The sequence below is a fragment of the Balaenoptera ricei genome, chromosome 11 (assembly GCF_028023285.1).
Source record: "Balaenoptera ricei isolate mBalRic1 chromosome 11, mBalRic1.hap2, whole genome shotgun sequence".
NCBI lineage: Eukaryota > Metazoa > Chordata > Mammalia > Artiodactyla > Balaenopteridae > Balaenoptera > Balaenoptera ricei.
In genome coordinates this window covers 8,875,262-8,888,020 of record NC_082649.1, presented here as the reverse complement: position 1 = coordinate 8,888,020, position 12,759 = coordinate 8,875,262, and the positions used below count along the sequence as shown (strand labels likewise).

At 43.4% G+C, this 12,759-nt stretch overlaps 1 protein-coding gene across 1 annotated transcript in view; it reads left to right on the top strand.

Moving 5' to 3' along the window:
• The window catches only part of NEDD9 (neural precursor cell expressed, developmentally down-regulated 9), a 292,795-nt gene that overhangs the window by 103,818 nt on the left and 176,218 nt on the right, over positions 1–12,759 (top strand). Inside the window, exon 5 of the mRNA XM_059937922.1 lies at positions 5,705–6,059. The gene's annotated coding sequence lies outside the window, so the exon portion shown is untranslated. The remainder of the gene's footprint in view (positions 1–5,704; positions 6,060–12,759) is intronic.

The window sequence follows — 12,759 nt, the reverse complement described above, 5'->3', positions numbered from 1 at the left end:
TCAGGATTTGGTGACAGGTTAGATTTAAGAAGCAAGGAAATGTTTGTGATGTTTTAGGACAGAGAGACTGCTATGGACTAAATGTTTATGTCCCCCCCAGATTCTTATGTTGAAGCCTAATCCCCAATGTGATGGCATTAGGAGATTGACGTTGGGGAGGTAAAATAGGTCATGAGGATGGAGCCCTCATGAATGGGATTAGTGTCCTTATAGGAAGAGACAAAGAAGGATCATCTCTCTCCCCCATGTGAGGATACAGCAAGAAGAGAGCCATTTACAAACCAGGAAGAGGACCCTCACCAAAACCCAACTGTGTTGGCACCCTTGGTTTCAGACTTCTAGCCTCCGGAACTGTGAAAAATAAATGTTTGGTTGTTTGAACCATCCAGCCCATGGAATTTTGTTAAAGCAGCTAGAACTGACTAAGACAGAGACTGAAGGGATGATAATGACATTAGTGGAGAGTCAGGAGGAGAAGACTCGCCCCAGACCTAAATGGAAGTAGAGGAGCCCATCCAGAGGGAGAAGTAGAGTGAAAATATGTGAGGTCCATTGGTGGAACAGGAGTAGCAATAAGCGGGGGGAATGTAGTGAACTGTGAAGGAAGTGAACTGAGCTGAGCGGGATCCCCCAGAGAAAGAAAGAGGGGTCTGAGAGGAAAGAAGTGATCGGTCATTTTAAATGCAACAGAGGAAAGCCATTGTGATGTCTTTTGGTTTCACCATCTAGGATGCCATGGGTGACATTAACAGGGACTACTGCATACAGAGCTGAGGGTGGGAGCCAGAGGTCAGGATGGAGGGAACGCAGCGAGGAAGAAGGGAATGGAAGGTGTGGCAGTGGGAGCACACAGTGTAGACGAAACAACTCTTTCAGGAAAGCTGAGCATGAAAGGAAGGAGGCAGAGTAAGAAGAAGAGTGGATAGAATTAAGGCACTAAGTATTAGGGTTTCCGTGAACCTGTGGGCACAGGGCTTTTCGCTAATACGATAGGAAAAGTTGTGGTGAAAATAGAGGAGGGATAAGTTGGATTTCTTTTTAGAATTTCTATTGTCTTAGAGTAAAATACTTATATAAAAACTAAAGGGAACAAGTGTGTTGGGGTTTTAAGTACCAGGAATCAGTAAAAAATATTTCTAAGTCTAATTTAGAGTAGGAATCTGTCAATATGGGCTTGTGAAATGGAGGCTGCTCCGAGAATCAGGAGGAGGACATGCTCAAGGGAAAGGAAAGCTAAAGAACCAGCCATGGCAGAGCAAAAAGGAGCTGTAAATTATCATGACACTTGGCAGTCCCTCCCTGGGACTGGGTCACTGTCAGGGCAGCAAACCTACCTCGGGAGAGGCATGATTTGACTTGATTTTTTGGTTAAGTGATTGTGTAGGCAATAAAGGAAAATCCAGAAAAATCACCTTATCAAATGACTAATCAACCTTTGGTATTTGATCTGGGAATCTCTACTCAGGGGCAAACCAGTTGGATGTAAATCCACATTTTTGTATATTTAGAAAACAAATGGTCGAAAGTCAGTTAGTTGGAGGAGTCTAATCTCTTCAACCATCGAAAACAGCAGTGTAATTTTATTTTGTATATTCTTATGAATAAGATGTTGCTTTCAAATTCCTATTTCATGTGAAACCAGAACAGCAGTTTGTACAGTTTCCTCAGAAACCGAGCATAATGTGATGGTTTCAGTCTTGTGTTCTGTTTGTGCACAAGAGCGCGCTCAAGGGCAAGGTTGCACACGTGCACGTTGCAAATTGACGGTGGTGGTTACATATATTCGTGTAAATGCCTAGCAAACGTCTTCGAAGAATACATACCAAACAGGTACCAGGGGTTCCCTTTGGGCAAAGCAGAGGCGAGACCTGAAATTAGGGTTGATGGTTGGAAAGCACTTTAATTTTACCTTCAATGTTAGTTTTTTTATAATATAAATTTATTAGTTGTATATTTAAAAAATTAATTTAAAAATTATGGCAAAATCAACACTGACAAGATTTTGCTAATTATTCTTTGGGAAGTCAAAGGTGGTTATCATTTAATAGAGGGATAGGTGATCGAGATATAAGTAATGGACAAATCAGTGCTTGGTGTTTGCCAGATGCTTAAATGCAATGAATGCCTCCAATAAATCAGAACCCTTTATGTTTGTCATCAGTTCTGTCCTGAAAAGGATTCAGTCTTTCTTCCTTTAGCTCTTCTTGGAACGCATGTTTCTTCAAACAGCTGTTCTGTGAGCTAGAAGAATGGTTTCATCTATGAAAATGTCATTTTCCTCCTAATGATAAACATCAAAAATGGTAGCTATTACTATTTTTATTAATCCAATGGTAATGCTTGAAACTATAATTCAAAGGATTGAAGAATGACCAGAGAATGAGGAGCTGGATGGATGAAAGAGTGAAATTCTGCAGAGATCATGAGGGACGCTGAAAGAGCTCACATCAGCATCTTACCTCGGCATGGTGTGAGCTCAGGGCTGGGCTCAGAGCTTCTGGAGAGAGAGGAAAGTTTGGAAAGAAGACCTGACAGAGAGTAGGAAATGAGTGAGAAGATTCCTGAGGAGCAGAAGGGCCTCAGTTGAGGTTACTGAGAGAGAGATGCCAGGAAACAATTTGGCCTTTGTTAACTTTTTCCCAGTGAGTCTGGGTTGCTCTGAAGCATGAGAGAAAGTAGATTGAACTTCCACCTAGGGCTGGGAATGGGTGAACACCCAGAAGAACAAGAACAAGGAAATCGACATTAACATGTTACTGAAATAGCTTTCCATGGGGTTCTGGCAATGTAAGAGCGCAACACTCTAGGACTTGGTTGATGGACGGGAGAACAGAAGAGACGGAAGGCAAAGATGTCCTGTTACAAGAGAGAGAACAGAAGGGTTGTAAGCAGCAAGAGAACAAAAGAGGAAGGTGAATAAGGTTCATTTTTTGTCATGCCTACTAGACTGGAATTTCTCTTAGGAGCTGATTTTCATTCATTTTTTATTTATCATAGCACTTGTTCAATAAATGCTTTTAATATCGTGAGTGAACCCATTAACGGGAATCGTGATCTCACTAGATAATCTACCAACTAAGCTATGAGTTTCTTGAGTGCAGGCCCTGAGTCTTGTGAACTGGTATATCAAAAATGTGCAGGAAAGCTCAGAGGAGTTTTCAGGTCCACAGTAGTTATTGAATGGACAAATGAGCTGGATCTTTTTGAACTCTGATTTCTTCATCTAAAAATGAAAACCACAAGACCAACTCACAGTCCCGAGAAGGGAGGAGGCATACGTTATAATACTAGACAACGCTGCTCGTAAAACGTGCCAAACCAACTCTTGAGCATATTCATTTAAATTCCTTAGTGGGCAGCTGATTCCCCAGGGCTAATACTGTCTTCAGTCGTGGAGGGAAATGAGTCAAGCAAATGGAATCATAAATACACACACACACACACACACACACACACACACACGGACACAACTTGACCATAGACTTTTTAAACTTTTTGTCTTCTCAAATTCTCCTCACTTCTTTCTCCTTCACCCCTCAGCCTCCACTTCATACAGCAGGCCCTGCTTGGACCAAATATTCATGACAGATTCAAAACCATTGCCTGGAGGTTGGCTACTGCTTAACAGGTAGTTATAAACCATTCTGTGGTGCTGAGATTCCAGCAATCTGAGATGGCATGAAGAAGCTAATCAAAGCAGTCAAGAAGACTGTGTAAATAAAGATGAAAATGTAAACACAGTCTTCATTGGATACAGTGATTACAAATTACACTTGTTTGTTTTTTGTCAGAACCATCTGTGGTTTGTCAAAATTTTGATATGTGGCATAACCTGCCACTAATCAAAAGAAGAAAACAAACCACAAAAAAAAAAAAAAAAAAAGAAGAAGGAAATCTAAGACTGTAAGTAGGAAAACAGACGTAGGAAACTTCCATCTTTCCAAGTGGGAAAAATATTTAACTTGTTTTTTGCAAACAAATCTGATCTGTTTTTGGACAAAGTCTGAGCTCCTTAGTTTGCCTTCACAGATGTGCCCTCTCTCCATCCTGAAGAGCTCAGCAGTGGGAGGTCCAGGCAGCTCAAAGTGGGGAAAGAAGCCATGAGGATGTAGATGAAATAACAGAGTTAAGGATAATCAAGTTGCCAAACTCAAGGACTTTATTTAAAAGAAGCCCAAGCTTAGTTTTTTTAGAATATCTAGGGTATCATCGACTTATGGAAACAACTAGATAGCATTAATCTTCAAGTTACACTATATAACTGTAAACTATTTTTTCTAAAATTTAGCATTTAAATTTATACTGCACAAACATCTAATGAAGCAAATAATATTTTACTGATAATGGTATTTTACTGATATGGGAAATGCATAGGGGAGCATTTTGAAAAAATTATTTACTGTCTGTACTTCTCCTCTACCTCTATTATGTATCATGAATAAATACTCTGCACTATAAAATAAAAACTTAGAATAACTCTACCTCAAATCTGGACCAGTTCCTGATATATAGCATGTACTCAAGAATAGTTTTTTAAGGAAAGGGGAGAGAATGAAAAAAAATGGAGTACCTTAATGGTATTTGTACCATGAAGTTTGCTAATTATGTACATGTATAAAGATTAATATAGATCTTCTTATTGTTGATGTATTTATAAGTCCCAATTGCACAAGGCATTGAGCTGAGTTTTTGTTTCTTTGTTTAAAGGTAGCATCTGTTTACGGACAGAGCATTTCTTAGCATGATTCAGGCCAGCTCGACATTTAAAACTAAATAACGTGGATCTGAGTTTCAGAGAAGTATTACAGGAAATTAAAACTAAACAAAACAAAACAACAAGAAAACAGAAGTCGCAAGAGTGCAACAGACAGCATGAGCAGAGTGTAAAGATGAGGGGAAGGCCAAGGACAGCCCTGTCCTTGTCTCGGGGGTGGAGCAGGCAGGAGCAGAAACGTCAGGCACCACCACATCATTTCGGAATATCAGTCATTCAAACCATCTCCCTCTTCCCTCAATCCGCTATGCCCCAAGTCATTTCCTAGGCACCAGCAAGGGGTGGGAAGCGGGGCAAAAAAGGAAAAAAAACCAAGGACTGAAGTTATGTATAATTTGCCACTAATAATAATGGTAAGCATGCATATGCTGTTTACTTATTTATTGTGCCAGGTGCTCTTTGAATACATATACTAACTCATTCAATTCTCACAGCAGCCCTTTTATTATTCCCATTTTACAGATGAGGAAGTTGAGGCACAGAAGGATCAAAAGTATTTAAAGAGTAGAGCCATGATCCAAACCCAGGTGGTCAGTCTCAGAGTACTTCCCCTTGTATGCTACTCAAATGCCCAGCTGGAAGAAGACACGGGTTTGGGATGAAATACTTTCAAATTCCCTTTCACATAATCAAATCTAGGCTTCTATATCACGTTGTACGTAGGAATGATCTGTTTGGGTACCTAGCCCCCAGCACACAGAGTACAGGCTCAATAAATACTTGTCAAATGAAAGGATGTTTCATGTCAATTTATAGTAGAACTCTTTAGAACATACTGAGCTCATAAAACCACAAAATCCTAAATTGATTGGTCTTGAAAAGCCTAATTTTTGCCTCAGTGCAGCCTAGAAAGGTGCTTGTGCCACTTAGAAAGTACATCTCACAGAATTTCATGGTGATCCTAATCTAAAGATCTCTTTCTCAAAATAGCAAACGGTGCCGATCCGAACTAGATGGCTCGCCTGTCCCTAAACAACCAGTGGTCCTCAGTGTGTCAGGAGGTCTGACAGAGGGGAAAAAAAAAAGATGCACAGAGAGGAAATGAACTGAGACAACATCACTTCACAGCAACCGGAAGGAAAAACACCCACAAGGTCGCCAATCACAGTCTGCGTGTGCAGTTGCTCCGTGGAGAAATGCTCACAGCTGCCTTCAGAAGCAAGTCTAGCGGCTGCAGCAAGACAGAAGCATGGCCATGAGGCAGGACTGAGCCGCCACCTCCCGCCTGCCTGCCCAGAGGGAGGGCAAGGACGCGACCAGAGGATCCCACAGCCTTCTGCCCTGGGTGAGTTCCCAGACACTTGCTGCGGCCTGAGGGGAAGGCAGGGTGCTCACTCAGACTCTGACTTCCTGAGTTGGTGTCAGACAACCCGCTGTGTTCCCTGCTGGGGGCACCCTTATCTGCAGCTGCTGGGAGGGACTCAGCAGGCCTCAGGAGGAAAGAGTCTCCTCCTTCAGGGTGCAACTTAATACCTATGTGATTCTAGTTTCATATCTTCCTGGGTAGGTGCTTCCTGGTGTGTAAAATACATGGCCCCTCCCCCTTCCTAGCGGGCCTCGGAGAGGTTACCTGAAATGACCCTGAGCTTTTACTTCTCCTAATTATTTCAGAACCTCTAAGTGTGGGCTGTCACTTACAATTTATGGTGGATTAGTGTCATTTATAATGTCGTTTTCAGCCTCTATGGGAATGATGGAGGGGCAAGAAGTGGTGATGAGAATCAGACTCTGTGTGTATCCAGGCTCTGCAGAGAATGGGTCATTAGTATCCCCTCTAAGGGGTTGGGGACAAATTACACTGTTCTCTGTGTCCACACTGGGCCACCCGAACAGCTCCACCCTTACTTTTCTCTGTATATTAATCCATTTAATGTGTTCATTCATTCAATTGCCTTTCTTCCGCAAAAGACTTGAGGCAACTTTTTATCGTGCTGAAATTACTTCAAAATGAAGAATACGTACAGCTTTAAAGAGGAAAAGCCCTTCTAAAAGGGTCAGATGCTCTCTCAAGCTGCCAGGAGGTTGGTGAGGAGGCTAGTCCCCGAGCCAGTGACCAGAGGTGAGGGAGGGGCCTCTGGTCTTTTCAGCTCCTGCTTGGAGAGCCCCTCCCTTCCCCCCAGCAGCTGGTTTCCCACCCAGAAGTGGGTGTGAAGAACTAGCCTCCACGACAGAACCCTGGGAACCAGCCAAGCGGTTTTCCTCCTTGTTTCTGTTTGCTCCCAAGTTTGCTTATTTTTAAGGACATTTCTGTTCTAAGAATGGAGCAAAGGGGAGCAGTGGAAAGGGCAGGGTGTGAAATCAGTTTCATGTTAGAGCTCCACCGTTTCTTGTGAATTAGGTCACTAAATTATTGTACAAGTCTCTAGTGAGTATTCACAGTGTGGAAGCCACTTTTAAGTCAAAACTTAAGTAAGATGGAGCAAAACTGACATTGCCCTGCCCCCCAAAAGCTTGTAGTCTGTTGATTAATCATTACCCAAGTGCAATGAGGACCAGAGCACATCGCAGGGGAGCGTGATCTGTCTGGGCGTCAGCGAGGTTTCCATAGCACAGGGGCCATGACAACTGGAGAAGAACAGGCATGAACAAGGCAAAGGGCTGGCTAGTGCCAGGTGCAGGGAGCAGCTTATGGTGCTCCCTGGGCGGGAGACCCGAATTGTCCAGCTAAATTAAGGCCAGTGTGGCCAGAGGGAAGAGAAGAGTGGCTCAAGACGAGACTGGAGAAAGAGGCAGCGTTGAAGATACTGTTTATTCTAAAACTGGTGGAGAAGCTTGGGGTGTCATGGTCTGATCTGCATTTTTAAGAAATCCCTTTTGCTACTGTGTGGAGAATGGATGGGATGGGCCACACCTGCTGACAGGGAGACCCGTTAGAAGGCTGATGCAGTCAGCCAAGCAAGGATATCAGTGGGAGTACAGACAAGACAAGGATGGTAGCAGTAGAGGCAGAACTAGACAGATAAAGAGTCATCGAGAAAGGAAAAGCAACAGGACTTGGGGGTAAATAGGAAAGGAGATCCCAGGGGAAGCGTTGAAGACGATCCCCAGTTTTCTGGTTGGGGCATCCGTATGGATGTTGATGCTGCTTGCCGCTCACAGAGACTAGAGTAGCTGGTGGACGACCAGGCCTGGGCTGAGTTCCGTTCTGGAACGGATGATTTTGGAGGGCCTTGAACACATCCAAAGGCGGATGTCAGCCAGGCAGTTGACATGCTGGTCTAGAGCTCAGAGCAGGGTCCTGGGGATCCTGAACCTATAGACGCTGATTGATGCCATGGGTGTGGATGAAACATCCTTGAGAGAGAATATCAAGTGAGAAATGAGGGGGGGTGGCTTAGGATGGAACCTCAAGAAATCCTAACATTCAAATAGAGGGAGAGGAGAATGAGCTCTCTAAGAAGACTAGGTAGTTTCTTGAAAAGTTAAACACAGAATTACCACATGACCCAGCAATTCCACTCCTAGCTATATACCCCAAAGAATTGAAAACAGGGGCTCATGCTTTCATACCAGCACTGTTCACAATCGCGAAAAAGTAGAAACAGCTTAAATGTCCATCAGCAGATGAATGGATAAATAAATTCTGGTATAACCATACGATGGAATATTATTCAGCCACAAAAAAAGAATGAAGGTTCTGGGGTTTCCCTGGTGGCACAGTGGTTGGGAGTCCACCTGCCAATGCAGGGGACACGGGTTCGATGCCTGGTCCAGGAGGATCCCACATGCTGCGGAGCAACTAAGCCCGTGCGCCACAACTACTGAGCCTGTGCTCTAGAGCCCGCGAGCCACAACTACTGAGCCTGCATGCCACAGCTACTGAAGCCTGCACACCTAGAGCCCGTGCTCCGCAACAGGAGAGGCCACCGCAGTGAGAAGCCCGCACACCACCGCGAAGAGTAGCTCCCGCTCGCCGCAACTGGAGAAAGCCTGCACGCAGCAACGAAGACCCAAAGCAGCCAAAAATAAATTAAAAAAAAAAAAAAAAGAATGAAGGTCTGATACATGCTACGACGTGTATGAACCTCAAAAAACCAGGCCCCCAAAGTGTATGATTCCATTTAAATGTAATGTCCATAATAGGTAAATCAATAGAAACAGAATGTAGATTGGGGTCTGGGAGCAGGGAAATATGGAGGACAACTGCTTAATGGGTATGGGGCCTCTTTTTGGGGTGATACAAATGTTTTGGAACTAGATAGAGGGGGTGGTTGCACAGCATTGTGAATATATTGAATGTTAGTGAATTGTTCCCTTTACATTGGCTAATTTACATTATGTGAGTTTCACCTCAATATTTTTTAAGAAAAGAAAGGAAAAAGAAGACTAGAAAGGTATAACCAGAGGTGCAGGAGAACACAGACTGTATGACTTTGGTCAAATGACGTAACTCACGGTGCCTCTTCCTTTACATGTAAATAAGGGGAAATTAATCGCTATCGGGAAGGGCTGTGGGTAAGGATTAAACGTGGTAACAATTTTTAAAGTATCTAGCAGGGAAGGGGCGTAGTAGAAGCAGTCAGAGTCCTGCCTACGTCCTTCGGGCCTCAGCAGGACTGGGCAGACTTCTAACAGCCTGCATCTTTCTCTCATGACCTGAGGGCTTTCTCCAGGCCAGGTAGGGTCACTGTAATTGCCCAAAGACAAATGAAAACGTCCAGAAATTAACTCTCTAATGGGCTGTAAATATCCCAGCTCCCTTGGGCCCGAGTGGAATGACTCTAAGACAGTCTTTCACCTTTTCTCAAAATTTCCACCTGGACTTGTACTGCAGTTGCCCACAGTGGTAGCTGGCTTGGTAATGTGCCCTTAATGGCTTTCCTCTCCTCTTTTCACCCTTGCCTCCCTGCAACACACCTCATATCCACTCAAGGGCCCGGGGGGGGAGGGTCCTTCTCATTCCCTTGTGAGGTCCCACTTGGAGAAAGGACCCAGGTACCAGCACGGGGAAGCTCCTTTAGACTTATCCTGTCCTGTACGAAACTACACCACGTGAAGACACATCCTACTGCAAACCGCCTCCACTTTCCCTCTGCTTCTCTGTCTCCCCATAAACTCATTTGATCAAAAGTTCCAAAGTGTGGGACACAATATGATAATTTGATATGGTACTTGGTACCCAGATATGGCATTTAATCACATTGAGTCACTAGACTTTGTCACACAGAGAAATCTTTTTCCATTTCTCTCTTTTGATCCTCTGTTGTAGACCTGATCTAAAGACCCCTCTAACCTGTGGCCATTTACCTTTGGCACAAAGAGAAAGTAGACCTCAGGCTATAAGCCATCAGCAGGCAATGGTAGCTAGCTAAAATTTAATATCATGGTTTTGTTTTCCTGCATTTATTTTTTTAATGACTACCTTCTAGTAACAACAATGGCAATGTGTTTTTATTTGCAGGAGTGGCATGAAAGGTTTTTTTTTTTTTTAATTTACATGTCTTTAAGTTTAAAAAAAAGTGTCTATTTATTTTTCTTTTTTTGTTTTTGTTTTCTTCCAGTTTTATTGAGATATGGTTGACATATAGCACTGAATAAGTTTAAGGTGTACAACATAATGATTTGACTTACATACATCATGAAATGATTATCATAGGAGACATTCATCATCTCATATAGATACAACATTAAAGACATTGAAAAAAAGTATGTTTTCCTTGTGACAAAAATTCTTAGGATTTACTCTCTTAAAAACTTTGCTATATGACGTAGAGCAGTGTTCATTATATTTATCATGTTGCACATGACATCCCTAGTACTTATTTATAACTAGAAGTTTGTGCCTTTTGACCACCTTCCTCCAATTCACCGTCCCCCACCACCCTAAAAGTGAGTCAGTTTAAAGAAAAGAATCGTGTTGCTCACTGTACTGGCGGCACACTTGATATGGAAACCCTGGCCGGTGGGACTTGCCTGAGAGACTGGGCAGGGCTCCACTAGAGGCGGTGCCCCTCAACGGCACGGCCGTGTCCCATCCCACGCAGTCTGCAGGGCCAGGAGTGGCGTGGACGTCCTCGGAAGGGGGTGTCCAAGCCACTCTGTGTGCTGCAGGCTTTTTGGTCATCAAAATAAGCAACTTCACTGTGACCACAGTGGCTCCCAAACGTCCAGGCAGTGATGGGAAAGACTGCTTGAAATCGACACAGCCCCAGGCTCCACTGCAAGGCAGTTCTGCCCTAAGGACAAACCCTGGGGGTTCAGAGTAACTCAGCAGTGGTGAAATAAGGTGACAGGCAGAGGTGCCAATGCGTCCACATCCCTTTTCACATTCACTTCAGATTAGAAGCTTTGATTAAAGGAGGTCTATACCTCCACTCTATTTAATTTCTATAGGCAGCTGTTCTCCCCCAGGGCCCTCCCTCCACTTTCCAAGGAAGGTGGGAAACGAGGGTTGATAATCCAGATAAATTTCATTTTAGAAAAATTTTTAAATAATGCAAAACACTTCATACTACAAAGAGGTACATATAATGTGTACATACATTCCAAATAATAGTAGAAATAAGAAAACAAATACACGTGTACCCACTGTCCACCTTCCCAACCCTTGAAAGGAACTGCGGTCTTAAGTTTTGTGTTAATCACATTCCGTTACTTTTCAGATTGGCCTCATGTGCCTATATGTGTACATATATGCATATGTGTATGTGCAATTTATATATAAATTAATTTATGTATCGTTTATGTGTATATGCAGTTGATTTCTGCCTGTTTGGGAACTTTAAACGCGTGTAATCATACCATATGCGTTCCTCCGTAACTGGCTCTGTGGCTCAACGTTGTTTTGGAGGGTTATCCGTGTCGATGTAAATACGTGCTGACAACTCATTTTCACGGCTATAGAGCATTCTGTTGTGTAAACAAGTGACAATGTATTTATCGTCTCTATCGATTGACAGTGCTAGGTCACTGCCAAAGGTGAAGACTCGGAGTATGATTGCAGGAAGGCACAATGCTTCCCAAATTTCTCCGTCTCTCATGCACAAAATCCCGCCAGCAGAGGCGTGAAGCTTTGCCTCATGTTAGAAACAGGTTTTAACTGGGGATAAAAGGTGAATGAATTAGGCACTTGAGAGCCAAAAGGAAAAAGTCATCAAAGGAGGAAAGGGGCCTTAAACGGAGGGAAAGAAGAAATAAAAATGACTCCTGGGTGGAGAACTGTGCTGGTTGTGGGCACATTAAGGAACGCTTTCACTCACGCTGTGCACTTCCCCTACCGCATAAAACCCTGGGGCAAGGATCTATGTGGAACTTAGTTTTCAGAAGCATCCTCCGCCCAATCAGCAAGTGGCCACCATGAGTACTAACCACATTGCTAGAGCCTGAAGAGTCCACATTTCATACAAAACTCCCCTGGCGCCTTCCCACTGATGTATTTTTAGATTCATCTTTTCCTTAGAGTATATGGGACTAATTAGCACATAGTCATCAAATGGTACCGTGTCCGTGAACCTTTCGTAACCTTTGGACTAGTTCCGTGACTCTGAAATTCCCCACCCACAGCTTCACTTATAAAGAGTGGAAATATTTAGAGGAAGTGATACTATCAGTGGCTCAGCATCACCGTGGCAAGTATTTTCCCCGAAAAGCACAGTAGTAAGCCTGTGCCTTCTCACAGAACAGCATCGCAGCATGGCTGTAGCAAGTTCCGTGTTCTCTTAGCACCTGTTTCTCTAGAGGGAAAATGTGCAGGGGCTTTACATCACAAGAGAGAACGTTGAGGAGGTAATGCTCTCTGTCCTTCCACCAGAGTGAAGAAGTTGAGGTCAATTGCTAGTGTCAGGGGTTGTGTCACTGGTCTGGCTTCGGTGACTGTAGGGTCTTGGTGGGTGAGGATACTTACTGGTACATTACATTTATATATTGACTAGTTCACTGAAAGAGTAAAAGACTAAGGGATACTGCAGAGAAACAGAACCATTAGGATGTGTGTATATATGTACATATAAAGAGAGATTTATTTTAAGGAAATGACTCATGCATTC